The sequence below is a fragment of the Rhinatrema bivittatum genome, chromosome 1, assembly GCF_901001135.1.
Source record: "Rhinatrema bivittatum chromosome 1, aRhiBiv1.1, whole genome shotgun sequence".
Lineage (NCBI taxonomy): Eukaryota > Metazoa > Chordata > Amphibia > Gymnophiona > Rhinatrematidae > Rhinatrema > Rhinatrema bivittatum.
This window is the reverse complement of record NC_042615.1, coordinates 416853467-416871180: the sequence shown is the minus strand read 5'-3', so window position 1 is coordinate 416871180 and position 17714 is coordinate 416853467. Positions and strand designations below refer to the sequence as shown.

The 17714-nt window shown below is 42.8% G+C and overlaps 1 long non-coding RNA gene across 7 annotated transcripts in view; it reads right to left on the bottom strand.

Moving 5' to 3' along the window:
• Window positions 1-17714, bottom strand: part of LOC115092192 — a 381274-nt gene that overhangs the window by 218628 nt on the left and 144932 nt on the right. For 2 of the 7 annotated variants that reach the window (XR_003856934.1, XR_003856936.1), the window contains exon 2: window positions 7264-7375. The exons of the other annotated variants lie outside the window; for them this stretch is intronic. This is a non-coding gene — a long non-coding RNA (uncharacterized LOC115092192). The remainder of the gene's footprint in view (window positions 1-7263; window positions 7376-17714) is intronic. 7 annotated transcript variants of the gene reach the window in all.

Genomic DNA, 17714 nt, shown 5'->3' with positions numbered 1-17714 from the left:
ACCTGACCTCAAGCACTGTGCCAATCTGTCCACTGTCCAGGCCGTATATCCCTACAGGGGCCTGACCTCAAACACAGTGCCTGTCCCTCGAGGGCGTATGTCCCTACAAGAGCCTGACCTCAAATGCTGTGCCTGTCCATCCAGGCCTTACATTCCCTACAAGGGCCTGACTTCAAATTTTGTGCCAGTCTGCCACTGTCCAGGCTTACGTCCCTACAAGGGTTTGCCCTCAAACACTGTGCCTGTCCGGACAGATAGACATGGTTTGAGGGGACACAGCCAACATGGTTTGAGGGGGACACAGCCAACATGGATTTACTTAAGGAAAGTCTTACCTCACAAATCTCCTACATTTTTTTGAAGTGTGAATAAACATGTGGACAAAAATGAACCAGTAGATGTGGTATATTTGGATTTCCAGAAAGCATTTGACAAAGTCCCGCATGAAAGGCTTCTAATAAAACTAAAAAGTCATGGGATAGGAAGTGATATCCTTTTGTGGATTGCAAGTTGGTTAAATGACAGGAAACAGGGAGTAGGATTAAATGGTCAGTTTTCACAGTAGAAAAAGGTAAACAGTGGAGTGCCTCAGGGTTCTATACTTGGACCAGTGCTTTTTATTATATTTATAAATGATCTATAAAGGGGTTCGACGAGTGAGGTGATCAAATTTGCAGATGACACAAAATTATGCAAGTAGTTAAATCTCAAGCAGATTGTGATGAATTGCGGGAGGACCTTGTAAGACTGGAAGATTGGGCTTCCAAATGGCAGATGAAGTTTAATGTAGACAAGTGCAAAGTAATGCATATAGGGGAAAAATAACCCTTGCTGTAGTTACAATGTTAGGTTCTATCTTAGGAGTTACCACGCAGGAAAAAGCATTAGGTGTCATAGTGGATAATACATTGAAATCATCAGCCCAGTGTGCTGTAGCGATCAAAAAAGCAAACAGAATGTTAGGAATTATTAGGAAGGGAATGGAAAATAAAAAGGAGGATGTCATAATGCCTCTGTAATCCTCCATGGTGAGACCGCACCTTGAATACTAGGTGCAATTCTGGTCACCGCATCTCAAAAAGGATACAGCTACACTGGATAAAGTGCATAGAAGGGTGACCAAAATGATATGGGGCATAGACCAGCTGTCCTATAAAGAAAGGCTAAAGAATTTAGGGCTGTTCAGTTTGTAAAAGAGATGACTGAGGGGAAATATGATAGAAGTTTATAAAATCATGAAAGGACTTGAATAAGTTAATGTAAATTGGTTATTTACTCTCTCAGACAAGGGGGTACTTCATAAGATTAGAAAGTATCTCATTAAAAACAAATTGAAGAAAATTCTTTTTTACTCAGTGCATAGTTAAACTCTGGAATTCATTGCCAGGGGATGTGGTTTCAGCAGTTAGTATTACTGGGTTTAAAAAACATTCGGATAAGTTCAAAGAGGTTAAATCCATAAACTTCTATTATGGTAATTAATAAGCAATAGTAGTTTTTGTTCTATCTAATGTTTGGGTACTTGCCAGGTATATGTGACTTGGATTGGCCACTGTTGGAAACAGGATACTTGGCTTGATGGACCCTTGATCTGACCCAGTATGGCATTTCTTATGTTCTCATGTTATGTTCTTATGTTCTCCTTACACCTCAACAACAACAGTGGGGCTTCACTCCTCTTCCTTCCTCCTTAAACATATCAACAACAGTGGGACCTGACTCAGCCTGCTTTCTCTTTACACATTCTCAACAACAAAAATGGGGCATCACTCCTCCTGCTTCCTCCTTACATGTCCCCGACAACAACACTGGGGTTTCATTCCTCCTTCCTCGTCTTTGCAGATCCTCAACAACAGTGGGACCTGAATCAACCTGCTTCCTCCTTATACATCCCCAACAATAACACTGGAGCTTCATTCCTCCTGCTTCCTCCTAAAGCAGCTCGCTCCCTGAGACCCATAGTTTAGTTGGATGGTTGGAAGAAGTCTGGATATTTTTTTGCCTCTGTTGGTTTTTTGGCCTATCTAGAGGCTTGGGCTCCATCCTGCCTGTGGTCCTTGGGCCAGGTTGAGGACTCCACGTCTGTTGCCTATTCCTAAGGTGCAGGGTGGTTTGTCCTGTGTTGTTTTGAGGGAGTTTTTGCCATTTTATTTTGTAAGAAGACTGAGACTCCTGGGTGTTAGGCCAGGGGCAGGTCTTGGGGAAACCTCTTCTTGGGGGGCCCTGGGTAGGGAAGGCTTGCCCTGCAGTGACCTTTTCAAGAAGCACAGGAATGGTGTTTGAATCTATTTTGGGAAAATAGACCTTTTGGTTGTCCTCCCTCCCCCCCTTTCCTGCCTAGAGTCAGGAACACTGATGGCTGAGTGTTCCATGAGGATCTCATCCATTGAGGGAGTCAAGAAATAGAAAGAGAAGGACAGTGAGAACTGTAAGAACCAGTTCAGATCTTTCGAGGACACCCATTTGGATTCTTCACCCCCTGCAGAGCAAGAATTTGGGACTCTCTATGCAGAGACTATGTTTTACCCTTTTTACCAGCGTTGGAGCAGTGTTCCTGCCCAACAAGGTTACCCTGCCCATCTCGGGCATTAAATCCAAGCCTGGAAGGTGAGTGTCTCCCCAGCCCTGGTAGTTGAGACCCATGTACAAATTGAGTGAAAAGACTGTAACCTAAAATTTACTGTGGTGCCGAGGACTGTGAACTGTGCCATTATTTCACTTGATTTACCATCAGTAAAGATTTTTTAATTTTGGACAGTAAACCAAAGTTTCCTCCATAGTTATTGGCAGTAAAAGCACTCACATTGGGAAAAATGCAGCGTACCTCCCAAGGAAAAGGATTGCCTTAGCACACCTATAAGTCGGGTCCTGAAAGAGAATTTCTTTCTCCCCCCATCAACAAAGATCTCAGGTCCTGGGGAAAGAGACTTGTGTGTGAGCTAGGCTGAGTGATCCAGCTCCAGAGAACAAAAATTACTTTTATGGCCCCATTGGTATTAAGTGGTTACCTAAAGATGGGGTTACAAGTCTAATCTGTAATGGCCCTGCCCGTGGTGAGTCACGGGCAGCTCCTCCACCCACCTGTGCTCTGCTACATGGCAGGATGCTGCCGACTCCGTCCTCCGCGGCCTGGAGGCTGCGGCTATCTCTTGCCCTGCGCAGGACCACGGAGGTCCTGCGCAGGGCTGACGCCATTGGGAGCTCCTCCTGGGGTCCTCAGATGGCAGAGAGCCATCCTCGCCGCTGCCGGGGTCTTTGACCGGCAGGGAGGCTGTCCCTGCCAGTGTCTGCATCCAGCCTGCCTTTCCCTGCTTCTTCGTGTCTGCGAGCAGGGGGACGCCACTGTCCCTGGTGCTGTTTCCTCTCCTGCTTCCTCTTAGGTGCCGGCGTGCACCTCTTCTCTGCTTTTAAAGGGCCCGTGGCCAGATATGCCCCAGGCTCCACCTAATGACAATTTCCTGCTTCAACCCTATAAAGGGAATCTTCTTCAGTCACCGTGTCTTCGGATCAGGTTCCACAGTTGGCTGTGTCTTCTCTCCGGTCCAGGTCCTCCGTGGCCTTCTCTTGCTTTGATGGCTTTGTCTTTTTGTTCCTGATGTCCTTCATCCAGGTCTTCAGTCGTCTTCATGTTCCTGATGTCCTTCGTCCATGTCTTCAGGTGTCTTCAGGTTCCTGATGTGCTTTGTTCGTTCCTCCTGATGTCCGATGTCCTTCCTGATGCCTTTGTCTTCGCATCTACCTCCATGCCTTGGTTTCCTGATGTCGACTTTCCTGGCGTGCCGTTGTCGTGGTCCTTGGCCAGTCCCACGGGTGGGCTGTGTAGGGCACCTCACGGTACATAGGCCATCCTCATCTCCGCACTGCAACCCTCCGGAAGACTTCTGTTTCAAGTCCTTAGTTTTTATCCTTGTGAATCGAATCCTGTGCTTGAGTCTTTGTCCCGGTCTTCGGAGCCTATTGTAACTTGGGTCCATCCAAGTCAAGACTCTGGTTGACCCTGCTCCGCGCCAGCGTGGTCCGCAACCAGTCTCGCGGGGGAATGTGTAGGGTGCACCCCGGTGCAGCCTTCTTCAGTATCTTCGTCAAGTTCCGGTATCAGCTTCTACTATCCCTCCTGGAGTCTGCTTCGAGCCCAGTGTGGTCCGCGACCAGTCCCGCGGGTGGACTGTGTAGGGTACACTGCATCGCAGTCTCGACCCAGCACTTGTTCTTGCCTTCGTCTACAGTGTCCTCGCTTCAGTCCTCGTCTACAGTGTCTTCGCCTCAGTCCTCGTCTACAGTGTCTTCGCCTCAGTCTTTGTCCAAAGTCTTCTGTGTTCTAAGGACTCCATCTTCCCTCGTCCTCTGTCCAGCCTGCCGCCTCTTGCCGTACCCAGTGGCAGGTCTGAAAGGGCTTGGAACGGTCGGAGGACTGTTCATCGATCAACATTGCATTGTTGGTCATCCTGGGTCGTGCAGGTCTGGTAGAGGGTCAGACCTTGTATCCCTGTCTTTGCTTCAGTCTTGTTCTGTTCTTCGTTACCCATGCTCGCACCAGCTCACCTCCCACGGTGTGTCTTGGGGCTCCTCCCTGAGTCATGCCATGGCCCAAGGGCTCACATCACCTGCTTTAGAGACGACTGCGCCTCCAAGCCCTCGGTTCATAACAGCTGCCAGAGGCCGCGCTCGTAACACAATCAATAGCATCTTTTTCAAGGAAAAGTCTGATACGAAGTTCATTTTCCATGACAGTATAAAAAATGGGGACTCAGGCAGGGGATGGGAGAGGAACAATAAACAGGTTTGGAGAGGGGCAGAGGCAAATTGCACCTGTCATGGCTTTGGTGAATACTTTTCAATACTTTGGGCCAGATTTAAAAAACCTGCGCACGAGCGTAGATTTGTGCATGCAACCCGGCAGGCACAAATCTAAGCCCGATTTTATAACATGCATGCGCAGCCGCGTGCATGTTATAAAATCCGGGGTCAGCGCACGCAAGGGGGTGCACACTTGTGCAACTTGCGTGCGCCGAGCCCTAGGGGAGCCCCGATGGCTTTCCCTGTTCCCTCCGAGGCCACTCCGAAATCAGAGCGGCCTCAGAGGGAACTTTCCTTCCACTCCCCGCACCTTCCCCTACCTAACCAGCTCCCCAGCACTACCTAAACCCACCCACTAACCTTTACTCCATAAGTTGCGCCTGCCTCCCAGCAGGGGTAGGTTGTGTGCGCTGGCCGAGTGCGCTGGTGCTCGCCGAGTGCCGGCGCATGATCCCCCGGCATGGCCGCTGTGCCGGAGGCCTCATTCCTGTCCCCGCCCCGCTCCCGGACCGCCCCTCCCACTCCCCACCCCTTTTTTCAAGCCCCGGGACATACGTGCGTCCCGGGGCTTGCGCACGTCGCCGGGCCTATGCAAAATAGGCTCGAGGTGCACAGGAGCAGATACGCGCATAACCCTTTTAAAATCCTCCCCTTTATGTATACATTTTCTACGAATGTTACTGGATCTAGGCCATCAGTGCCTTCAGGAAAGCCGAGCAGGAGAATATCACTGCTTAAGCATCTATGGTTAATATGTTTGAACTTTTGTCAGATCTCTGCCATCATCTTGTGCTTACTCTCGTTTCCTGGACCAAATATTCAGTGTTGTTCTTCTTCCTCTAACCTGAAAGTTTTCTAATTTTGTATGACTGGCCACTATTTCAGATTTAATCTCTTAACCATGTAGCAGTTTTTCCCTCGGATAGCATTCTTTTGATATCCCGGAGCTCCTACAAAATTGAGGCTAATAGAATTCTTTCATTTTTGTCAGAAGTGATTTCTCTGGGTATGGGGGGGTTTGGTTTAACTCTTTTCACCCTCAAACCTGCCATATATGCTGCCTTAATTTTCTCATGCTTATTACTTGTCATAATTAAGCTATTCAGTGAATTTTTAACTCAGTTAAACGTGTAAAAGTAGTATAAATCATAGCAATTTTAAAAAACCTATTTACGCACGTAAAACCTTTTGAAAATTATCTTATGAGTTGATGGGCAAAAGAAAACAAACAAACAAACAAATACACAAATAAATAAATAAATACAACTGTTTTAATATCCTGCAAGAGCTCACAAGTACCTCCAAAAGGTGAAGTATTTTAGTTTCTGTAATGTTTTCAATGGAATAAAATGAAAGAATCCTGTAAACTATGTTTTATTTAAACACCTTTATTTCTTAATGTGCAATGTTAATAGCTTCAAGAACAATTTATTTTTCTTATCTTCATGTAACAATTATCATTCAACAGTAAATTATTTTTCTTATGCACGCACCCCTCTGACCTTAAAACAATTATGTATCTGAAATTGTATACACACTAATTATACTTAATTAAAATATATTTGTAGCATGTTAGTGATTGGACCTTGAGATATTACTTTGCAAAGTGTCTCTCAGCAAGAGTAGACCTGGAGGTGAATTTTAGTTTGTAAGCATTAAGCATAAAGTGATTTCAATTCATACTTGAACTGATACTACTGTACATTAGAATGATAGTAGAACCTTGGGGTATGTATATAGTTTTTATTATTATTATGAACTCTCAATTTAGTGTTTCAAGCTTTTAAAATAAAACTTAAGCACATGCACTGAGCAAATAATGTTGAAAAATTATTTACTTGAGTAGATTGCCCAGTTTTGATAATTGTCCCCTTGGGGTGATTAAAAGTATGTGCATTCTTTCAAAATATGTCTATTTTAAGGTGGGTTAAAAGAGGCATTTCCTGTGTGTAAGTCAGGAAAGGAAAACAGAGTGCGCCCGTTTGTGTTTTAAATGTATGTGTTCTGTTTTACTGCTGCATGGCCACCTGTAGAGATGTAGGAGGTGCAAAGTAGATGTGCCATTTCAATACATATACTCATAACAACTGAAAATTTCAAAAAGACTACTGCGGGTGAAGTTTTGCCCACAAAAATGGCCTTTTAGAAAATTGCATGACTACTATGCAAGGAAAATTATGTACTATATGCATGTACTTTTATGCACATAGGGGAGAGGTGTTCCAAGGGGTGGAATCTGGGTGGGGTTGGGACATGCATGTAATTTTTCTTGGCAAATCTGTGAGTATCAAATTTCAGGTGTAATTGTAGTTTTGCCAGGATAATTTTAAAAGGACTTATACAACTTTGAAAACTGGTGTAATGTATGTGCATACTTGCCTGCTTTCTTATGCATGATGTCAAAAAGTTTCCTCCCACAAATGCATGTAAATTCCCCCCATGCAGAGCAGGATTGATTTTACTTACTGTGCGTGTACTACATTTAAATTTCTGCCCACTTTCAGTTTCAGGTGTGCTCCACTTATTGACTTGAATAATCACAACAACTCTTAACATGCTACCAAAAGAAAGAGCAGCACTAAAATGTAAATAGGAAACACAAAAAAATAATGTCAATATAAAGTCTCTTGACTGGGTGATAAATATATTAATCAAAAATACAGCTCAGTTTTTTTAGTTATCAAATTTATTAAGCTATGAGGTTTCATTATACACCTTAGCAACTGGTCATAAATCATAGATCCTTATTAGGTTTTCAGCAGAAAATATTGTGTTATATCTACAATCATTAATCATCCCAGCGGTTTACTTATGCAGGCAACCTAATAGATGAGAGTTGCGTTTCGACTCTAAAAGTCCATCTCAAGGGAATTTGTGCTGACGTGTTTCAAGGTCGAAGAAACATCTGCAGGAATGCCAGTTTCTCCTATGGTTAGCAGGAATGTTGTATAAAAACACCCCAAAGCTCAATATGTCAAACTACTAGATCATTAAATAAAAAGCTATGGCAATTAAATCTACTGGAGGTGAACAACTCTGAATTTATAAGCATTTCCCATGGACCCATTTAAACTAATATTAACATATGCAATTTGTTTTAAGTATGATGCTTTTTTTCTCGTTGGCAATAGCCAAGCTAATAAGTTTTATCTTTAGATGTATCTAACACATGATTGCGGCCTTTGACTGAGTGGGTTGCTTCTAAGGTATTAACTTCTCTCATGTTTTTTTTCCTTCCTTTGGTAACATTTTGCAGTTCTGAATTTTGACTTACTTTTCTGATTCTTAAACCTTTCTTCCTTGGAAATTTAATTTTTCTCTAACATTTCATAAGCTATCTTCCTTAAAGTCTTCTTTATAATTTTTCATTCTTCATCTATATCGTCATTAAAAGTGATCTGTTCTAAATAATGTTTTAGTCTTTTATCAAACAACATTTTTATGCTTTATTCTGACAACAAATACACATGATAAATTTTTCTTCCATTTTTTGTTTAGCTTTCTGTCTTTTATCTTGTCAATATTTCTATTTTTGAATTCATAAAGCAGTGATCTCCTACTTTGGGAGGTCATGCCAGGCATCTACAACCTGAGCTAGAAAAAGATGGACCAATGAATAATGAAGCTGGCACAAACACTGCTGTCTAACACATGATAGATGATGATGTCTTTCTTTGTATGGCATACAGCATTATGGTATATTGGGACTGGCTACTGGTGGATCTTGAATTAAGGGTGTAATTGGCTAAGAGGCTGGTTCTTTTGCTCTCTCAGTCAAAGTAGGATACTGACGAAAGTAAGATGATACAAATGAGGAAACCTAGCAGGGGCAGATCCCCTCTTGTAGGACTGGATTGGCCCAAGGGTCTAGAAAATAGGCTGCTAGGAACAGGGAAATGGTTGCCAAAAATGAGAGCTGATGAGCCATTCCGCAGAACCTAGATCCTGAGCTCCATTAGACTTGATACTTGGAGTTGTTTATGAGTATTGGGAGTACTTGGATATTCTGATCTTGGACTGGATCTGTTTGCAAATACCATGAAACAAATTTGCTTATATGTACATGGACCTGCCCTGTTGAGAATCTTTTGAAGGAATTGGACTTGTTACTAAGATACAGTGAACTGAACTATCCCTGCTCTGTGCCCTGTGTGTTTCTGCATTTGATTTTTGAATCTCTGTTTCTGTAATAACTCTGTTATTTGAAATAAATATTACTTGGAACCTTAAAGAAGCTGTGGTTTAAATATACTCCAGCTTAAACTCTGAAACCCTACTGCTCATTATTTGCAGTACAACATTATTACTGTGATACACATTGATACATATTGATACATAAGATCAATAACAATCTGGACATGGTATAGTTGGGTATAAAATTACATATGTATATTCTACACTGAGCCCTAAGATCTGTAAATACAAGTCTCATAGACGTGTCGAAAATTTATCAAGCTCATTTGGGGCTGGTGCGGGACAGGGCAATATCAGTAGCCAGTCCTACACTCTGGAACATAATGCCTATGTTACTACAAACAACGGCCATTACAAAAAAGTTGAAAATAGCATTAAAAACATGGCTATTTAAGGACGTTTCTAAAGGGTAGCTGCAAGCAGGAATTACCCAGTGGGTAGTGGAAGAAGGATGTTTGTAAATTTATCAAAGTTTTGTTAGATATCTATTGTGTTTTTAAATCACGTATACCTGCAAAGATATATTTCTTAACTATTGTGTTTGCTATTTTGTATGTCACTATGATCAGTGGAGTGAGTGTGGCATAGAAATGCTTTTAAATAAATAAATATTACTTCCTCAGCTTCGCAAAGCCCCCTCCCCCCAATATTTTACTCATGGCAACATTTCAATTATGGTTCTCCCATGTTGGTTTATTTGAATTAATTTCCGCTTTTGACACTTCAAAGTGGATTACATTCAAGTAGTGAAGACATTTCCCTAACCCTAAAAGGATTATAATGTAAGGCAAATATTCATCAAATTGCTATATTTATTGCAGGAATATGGTGCGTTAGCGTTCACCATTAAAAAAAAAAGGGGCATGGTTAAGAATTTTTTTTTAACATCTGCATCACATAGGTAAAAATCATAACCCGCGATAATATTTTCGTTGCAGGACGCAGTATTGTGGTGTGCGATGCATTAGCGCATCGTAATTCCAAACCAGGAGATATGCACACAAGTCGGGCCTGTACATGCAGAACAGGTTTTCAAAACTGACCGAGTAGGCACGTATTTTCCTCTATGCACACATGTGAAAAATAGCGAAAAAGGGGTGGGGCGTAGGAGTGTGTGAGGGGAGGCCAATAGATGTGCACGTATATACTTATGCACACAGGTGTGCACCGGGGTCCCTTGCCTCTTAACTTTACTACTGCTATGGATGGCGTGTAAGTCATAAAAGAATACATCTAGACTAGTCAGCGGGCTATCACTGGTTGGGGCTAATGGGGGAAAGGAAGATAAATAAACTAGGGAACTTGGCATTCCTATCCCTGGCCTGGGCGAACTGGAAACAAGCTGGTGAATCTGGCAATGGCATCAGCGCGTGTTCCTTTTAGTGTAAAACTTTTTATTTACCAAAGTTATCAAATATATAAGCCTTCAGAATGCAGTGTCTTTTATTCACTCCAGATGCAAATCATAAAAACTATAAAACATGTGCCATTTTCACCTTTTTCTTTCCTCTAAACCCTGCCCCCTTGCAGCCAAGAGCAAATCCATATGACCCCCTATCCCATCCTTAACATCCGCCCACTTATGTGATGGAAGCAGGATTTGCGCGCACATGTGCACATACTTATCAAATAGGGCACACATGTAGGTGCTATCAGCCTATTTGATATCATGCACACATATATGCACATATGTAATACGTGCATATAACATAGGTGTGTATATGCGCATATGGTATCAAATAAGCTGAGAGCATCTATATGTGCGTCCTGTTTGATAACTACACACACATTTTCACGCAAATCCTGCTTCCATCATGTAAATGGGCCAGTAAGGCAGCCAGTTTCTCACTAATATTACACTTCCCCCTAACACAGATGATTGAGGAAGAAAGTGATAAAAACTAATTTTCCACTCTAACGCACAAAAAAAAATGTTATTTCTGATATTAAATCCCATATTAGTGTTTGTTAAATTTTTGAGACAGGCAGTAGGAGTCCCTCATTTGCATAAAAAGCTAGCTTTTGAATACTCATTATCACATTTGCATATAAGCACGCAACGGGATAAAGATTGCGCATTTATTATTTGTCAGACCCCTATTATTGCACTTTAGGACCCTAACATAATTTGATGAATGACTCTGTATGTTTGTACATAAGCACTCCCTGTTCCCACATTTCAGAGTTCCTTTGGCAGTACTGACTTCACGTGCAGTCTCCTCCTCTTTAGCAATATAACATTTCTTCTCCTCTTCCCTTGCTGCATCAGGGGCTCCTTTTGTGGTGAATTTTTTCACTTGATGCTTTATTGTACAGTTTGAATTCTGCCATAGAGTTGACTTCTAAAAGGTTGGTGTAATATTAGCAATATATTATTAAGAATCCTTGAAATTTTAATGATAAATTAATGAATAAGTCGACAATTTTGTAAATACAAGAATTCAGAATAGCAGATTGAATTATGCCATCAATTCATAGAAACATGATTTCTTTAGATAGAAATTCGATGCAGAATTTCATGAAAGTGGGAACAGAAGATCCAGTATTTTGCATACCTTCAATTTCTGTTTAAATTATTGACTCCTCTCTAGTAGGTTCTATTGCTAGATAATTACATAGGTCCCTTCTTCAGATGCATGTTACCAGGAGGAACAGTATGCAAATCCTCAGCTCTCGTGCTAAACTTTCAAAAGGGAAACTTTGATAAAATGAGAAAAATTGTTAGAAAAAAACTGAAAGGAGCAGCTACAAAAGTAAAAAGTGTGCAAGAGGTGTGGTCATTGTTAAAAAAATACCATTCTAGAAGCACAGTTCAGATATATTCCACACATTAAGAAAGGTGGAAAGAAGGCAAAGCGATCACTGGCATGGTTAAAAGGGGAGGTGAAAGGATCTATTTTAGCCAAAAGATCTTCATTCAAAAATTGGAAGAAGGATCCAACAGAAGAAAATAGGATAATGCATAAACGTTGGCAAGTTAAATGTAAAACATTGATAAGACAGGCTAAGAGAGAATTTGAAAAGAAGTTGGCCGTAGAGGCAAAATCTCACAGTAAAAACTTTTAAAAATATATCCGAAGCAGAAAGCCTGTGAGGGAGTCAGTTGGACCGTTAGATGATCGAGGGGTTAAAGGGGCACTTAGAGAAGATAAGGCCATCGCGGAAAGATTAAATGATTTCTTTGCTTCAGTGTTTACTGAAGAGGATGTTGGGGAGGTACACGTACTGGAGAAGGTTTTCATGGATAATGATTCAGATGGACTGAATCAAATCACGGTGAACCTAGAAGATGTGTTAGATCTGATTGACAAACTAAAGAGAAGTAAATCACCTGGACTGGATGGTATACACCCAAGAGTTCTGAAGGAATTAAAAAATGAAATTTCAGACCTATTAGTAAATATTTGTAACCTATCATTAAAATCATCCATTGTACCTGAAGACTGGAGGATAGCAAATGTAACCCCAATATTTAAAAAGGGCTCCAGGGGTGATCCGGGAAACTACAGACTGGTTAGCCTGACTTCAGTGCCAGGAAAAATAGTGGAAAGTATTTTAAACATCAAAATCACAGAGCATATAGAAAGACATGGTTTAAAGTCAGCATCGCTTTACCCAAGGCAAGTCTTGCCTCACAAATCTGCTTCACTTTTTTGAAGGAGTTAATAAACATGTGGATAAAGATGAACCGGTAGATGTAGTATACTTGGATTTTCAGACGGCGTTTCACAAAGTTCCTCATGAGAGGCTTCTAGGAAAAGTAAAAAGTCATGGCATAGATGGCGATGTCCTTTTGTTGGTTTGCAAACTGGCTAAAAGACAGGAAACAGAGAGTAGGATTAAATGGACAATTTTCTCAGTGGAAGGGAGTGGGCAGTGGAGTGCCTCAGGGATCTGTATTGGGACCCTTACTTTTCAATATATTTATAAATGATCTGGAAAGAAATATGACGAGTGAGATAATCAAATTTGCAGATGTTACAAAATTGTTCAGAGTAGTTAAATCACAAGCAGATTGTGATAAATTGCAGGAAGACCTTGTGAAACTGGAAAATTGGGCATCAAAATGGCAGATGAAATTTAATGTGGATAAGTGCAAGGTGATGCATATAGGGAACAATAACCCATGCTATAGTTACACAATGTTAGGTTCCACATTAGGTGCTACCACCCAAGAAAGAGATCTAGGCGTCATAGTGGATAACACATTGAAATCGTCGGTTCAGTGTACTGCGGCAGTCAAAAAAGCAAACAGAATGTTGGGAATTATTAGAGAGGGAATGGTGAATAAAATGGAAAATGTCATAATGCCTCTGTATCGCTCCATGGTGAGACCGCACCTTGAATACTGTGTACAATTGTGGTCGCCTCATCTCAAAAAAATATAATTGCGATGGAGAAGGTACAGAGAAGGGCTACCAAAATGATGTGGAATGGAACAGCTCCCCTATGAGGAAAGACTAAAGAGGTTAGAACTTTTCAGCTTGGAGAAGAGACGGCTGAGGGGGGATATGATAGAGGTGTTTAAAATCATGAGAGGTCTAGAATGGGTAGATGTGAATCAGTTATTTACTCTTTCGCATATTACAAAGACTAGGGGGCAATCCATGAAGTTAGAAAGTGGCACATTTAAAACTAATCGGAGAAAGTTCTTTTTTACTCAACGCACAATTAAACTCTGGAATTTGTTGCCAGAGGATGTGGTTAGTGTGGTTAGTCTAGCTGTGGTTAAAAAAGGATTGGAGAAGTTATTGGAGAAGTCCATTACCTACTATTAATTAAGTTGACTTAGAAAATAGCCACTGCTATTACTAGCAACGGTAACATGGAATAGACTTAGTTTTTGGGTACTTGCCAGGTTCTTATGGCCTGGATTGGCCACTGTTGAAAACAGGATGCTGGGCTTGATGGACCCTTGGTCTGACCCAGTATGGCATGTTCTTATGTTCTTAATGTTTTTTTAACATCTGAAAATTGCTTGCCTATGGTTTTATTTAGTAATAGCAGTGTAATTTTGTTTATTAGTAAATTAGTTAAGTTAACTGTATATTTCTCCTTTAAGTCTGTTTCTTTGCAGCTATAAATTCACAAACTTAGAATCAATTTATAGTTCCCCCCTGGAAGCTTTGGCTATAAGGAGCCAAATAGTGGCTGAATATTGACTTTTTTTCTGAATGTATACTGTTGTGAAAGGGGATAGTCAGCCTCTATTTTAGATGTTTTCAAACATTCAATAAGTTATTTACTAGTGTCTAAGAACACAAAGGATACATAACCAGAAGAAACATATAAACATGAGAGCAAGAAAAGAACATACTGGCTATATTGTCTGCCCATTCATACCAACTGCTCAGTTCTATAATCCCTACCAGTTCCTCAGAGATCCTCTGTGCTTGTCCCATGCTTTCTTGATTTTAGATCCTGTCCTTGTCTCCACTCCTCCACTGGGAGGCTGTTCTATGCATTCATCACTCTTTCTGTAAATAAATATTTCCTTAGAATACTGAGTCTACCCCCTTTCATTCTCATCCCATGATCCCCTCATTCCAGAGCCTTCTTTCTGTTGAAAGAGGCCCACATCCTGTACATTGATACTTTGGAGATATTGAAATTTATTTAAAGAGTGGTAAGTCAGCAGAAGTAGGTTGGGGAGCAGTAGCAAGAGTGGCAATTAGCAACAATTCAGCAAGATGCTGCAGCCAAGAACTGCAGGCTTTGGTTAAGTATACTTGTGCACTCAGCCTTCCTTCCCTTCACCTGGAAATTCAAAGAAACACAGCAGGGGGAGGTTGATTACAAAATAAACAAACAAGTGGTCTACCAATATGGATGCCAGCCATGAGTAATGTGGACTCACAATGTTCTCTGCCATTGAGAATATCCATCCATTTAGTAGATAACTGGTTGGTGGGTAGGAAAGGAAATGCTGGATAAAGGAGGGGAAGAAGTGGTAATTTTCAAGGTGCTGCTGATATTGACAGTATTGCATGGGGAGCCCACTCTTTCTTTCACTGCACCTCACCACCCATCTACCTCTGGCACTTCGATTCTAACATCCTAGCCATCAGTTTCTCCTTCCAGTAAATCAAAGTGTCAATCTGGAGGGCGATACTCCCTTTTACTCATGCAGGGTTGCCAGCATGTAAGGATTCAGCTGGGTGAAAGAAGGTAGTCAGTTTTCCACTTTCTACTGCTAGGAATCCATGAGTATGAATTCCTATTTTTGCAAGAAACCTTGTATCTTCTCCAGGATACAAGTTATGGAGTTCACCTCCTCTAGTGTGGATGCTGTTGAACTCAGATCCTTCTTTAAAGGCTTCAGAACTCGTACCATCTGCGTTAGGTGTAACCATTCCTGACCTCCCAAGGGGCAATCCACACTGACCTCACTCTCCACAAACTGCTAATGAGGGGGTGTTTCTGAAACCACTTGCCTCTGCATCATATAGGTGGAATTACACTGGTGTCTATATTTTGGACAAACTGATGTTGAGATGCCCTGACAGCTGCCTGCCTATTACAGAGCTGTTTCCCAACTGTCATGCTCTGGTTAAAATGCCCCACTATCTTCCTGCCTCTCTTTATCAGGTCCTGCAGGACACATCTTCCTTGCCCCTCAGCTCAGAGTCTCTCTTATTTCCAGACGCAGCAAGCATGCAAAGCATTGGATTCCCTTGAAAACTCTATTTCTCACAACTTTGACATGTTGCTTCCACCATCCATAACAAAAAAATCCCAGTAATGGTCATGTTTCCAGCCCAGCCACCAGCTCTCCATCATCCTACTTAATACTGCTAAGATATGGGCTGAGGAATGGCTCTCATCCATCACCCGGGTATACAACATAGCCCACCTCTACCCTGCTGTGTGCTGCTGCTTGAGCTGCACCTGCCATACCTCATTGCACCAGTATAGTGCTAATAGTACACAAGCTAGGCTTGTGTCACATTTTGGCTAGTCCAGATGTCATGCACAGTAGAGATGTGAATCAGAACCGGAATCGGTTCTGATTCCGGTTCCGATTCACATCGTGGGTTTTTTTTTTGTCCAGCCCGATCGGGTTTTTTTTTTTTATCGGCTGCACCCGAGCCGATAAACAAAAAACCCACCCGACCCTTTAAAACTAATCCCTTAGCTTCCCCTACCCTCCCGACCCCCCCAAAAACTTTTTACAGGTACCTGGTGGTCCAGTGGGGGTCCCAGGAGCAATCTCCCGCTCTCGGGCCGTCGGCTGCCACTAATAAAAATGGCGCCGATGGCCTTTGCCCTTACCATGTGACAGGGTATCCGTGCCATTGGCCGGCCCCTGTCACATGGTAGCAGCACTGGATGGCCCACGCCATTTTTAAAGATGGCACCGGCCATCCAGTGCTCCAGTGTTCGTCTGTCCATCTGACCCTCGGATTCTGACCTCTGCCTGATTGACTACATCTCCTGATTCTGGCTCTGTCCCTTGCCTTGTCATCGCCTACGCTGTTCTGGTCTTCCTTGCTCCTGATCTAAAGTCCGATCGTGCTCCCTTGCTGTCCATGGGCACGGCTGTCTACTACATCATCAGGAGACCCTGTGAGGCCCACCTAAGTCCAAGCGGCCCGGATCCCTATGGGCTCCTCCCAGTAAGCAGCAGTAGGCACTGAATGATCCTGTTGGGGCCATGTTCATCTTCAGGAACAGAAGGCAGCCAAGGGTGAGATGCCCCTGGTCTATTTCCTTCTGGTTTGTTCTCAACCCCATCTCCAGTATCAGCACTCAATGATCCAGAGAAGGGATTGTACAAGACACCATAGATGTAGAGACACTTTACAGTTATGGAGGATCATCATTTTTCAGAATGCAAGTACTGTCAAAAGGCCATCAGTAGACAAATGGTAGTAGTGGGATCTCGGGCTTCCAGTGGTGAAGCTCATCCTAGCCTCTGTCTCCTCCAATGCTCCACCCCCCTGGGGGCAGGTGCTTCCTGGTCCCTACAAGGGAGCCGTTCTCCTCTGCTCCAGGACAAGGGTCCACCCCCGAGCGCAACAGGTTGCCGTCCATGGACTCAGTGGAGTCTCCCGCTTCCAGGGCCCTACCGAGTTTGGCCATCACAGTCAAAGGACATCATCAAGCTTTGGAATCGCTGGCCTCTTTAGTGGAAGAGCTTTGCTCCCAGCTACGAGATACAGCTCTGGCCAATCCCGTGGGCCTATCAGCTTCTATGCTTCCCAAGGCATCGTTGGCACTCCCTGCACCTCCTCGATACAATGGGGACCCACGCTCCTGTCGTGGCTTCCTTAATCAGTGCTTCATGCAATTTGCACTGCAACCCACCTTGTTCCTGAAGGAAATCACCAAGGTGACCTTCATCCTATCTTGCCTGGAAGGGAAGGCTCTCACATGGGCCTCTCCCTTATGGGAACGCTCTGATCCCATACTTTCCAAGTTATCCGAGTTTGTTGCTCTCTTCAAGCAGACCTTCCGAGACCCAGGCTGCCAGGCTATAGCCAGCCATAACCTACTCCACCTTCGCCAAGGGTCACAGACCCTCTCTGAGTGTACAGTGGAGTTTAGGACCCTGGCCACTGAACTCGGGTGGCAAGAAGATTGTCTGCAAGCCATCTTCCTAGATGGACTCTCCTACATTCTCAAAGATGAACTTTCCATCCGTGAGACTCCCACTTCTCTAGAGGACCTGATTTCTCTTGTCGGGAAGATCGACCATCGTCTCTGGCAAAGGCACCTAGAAG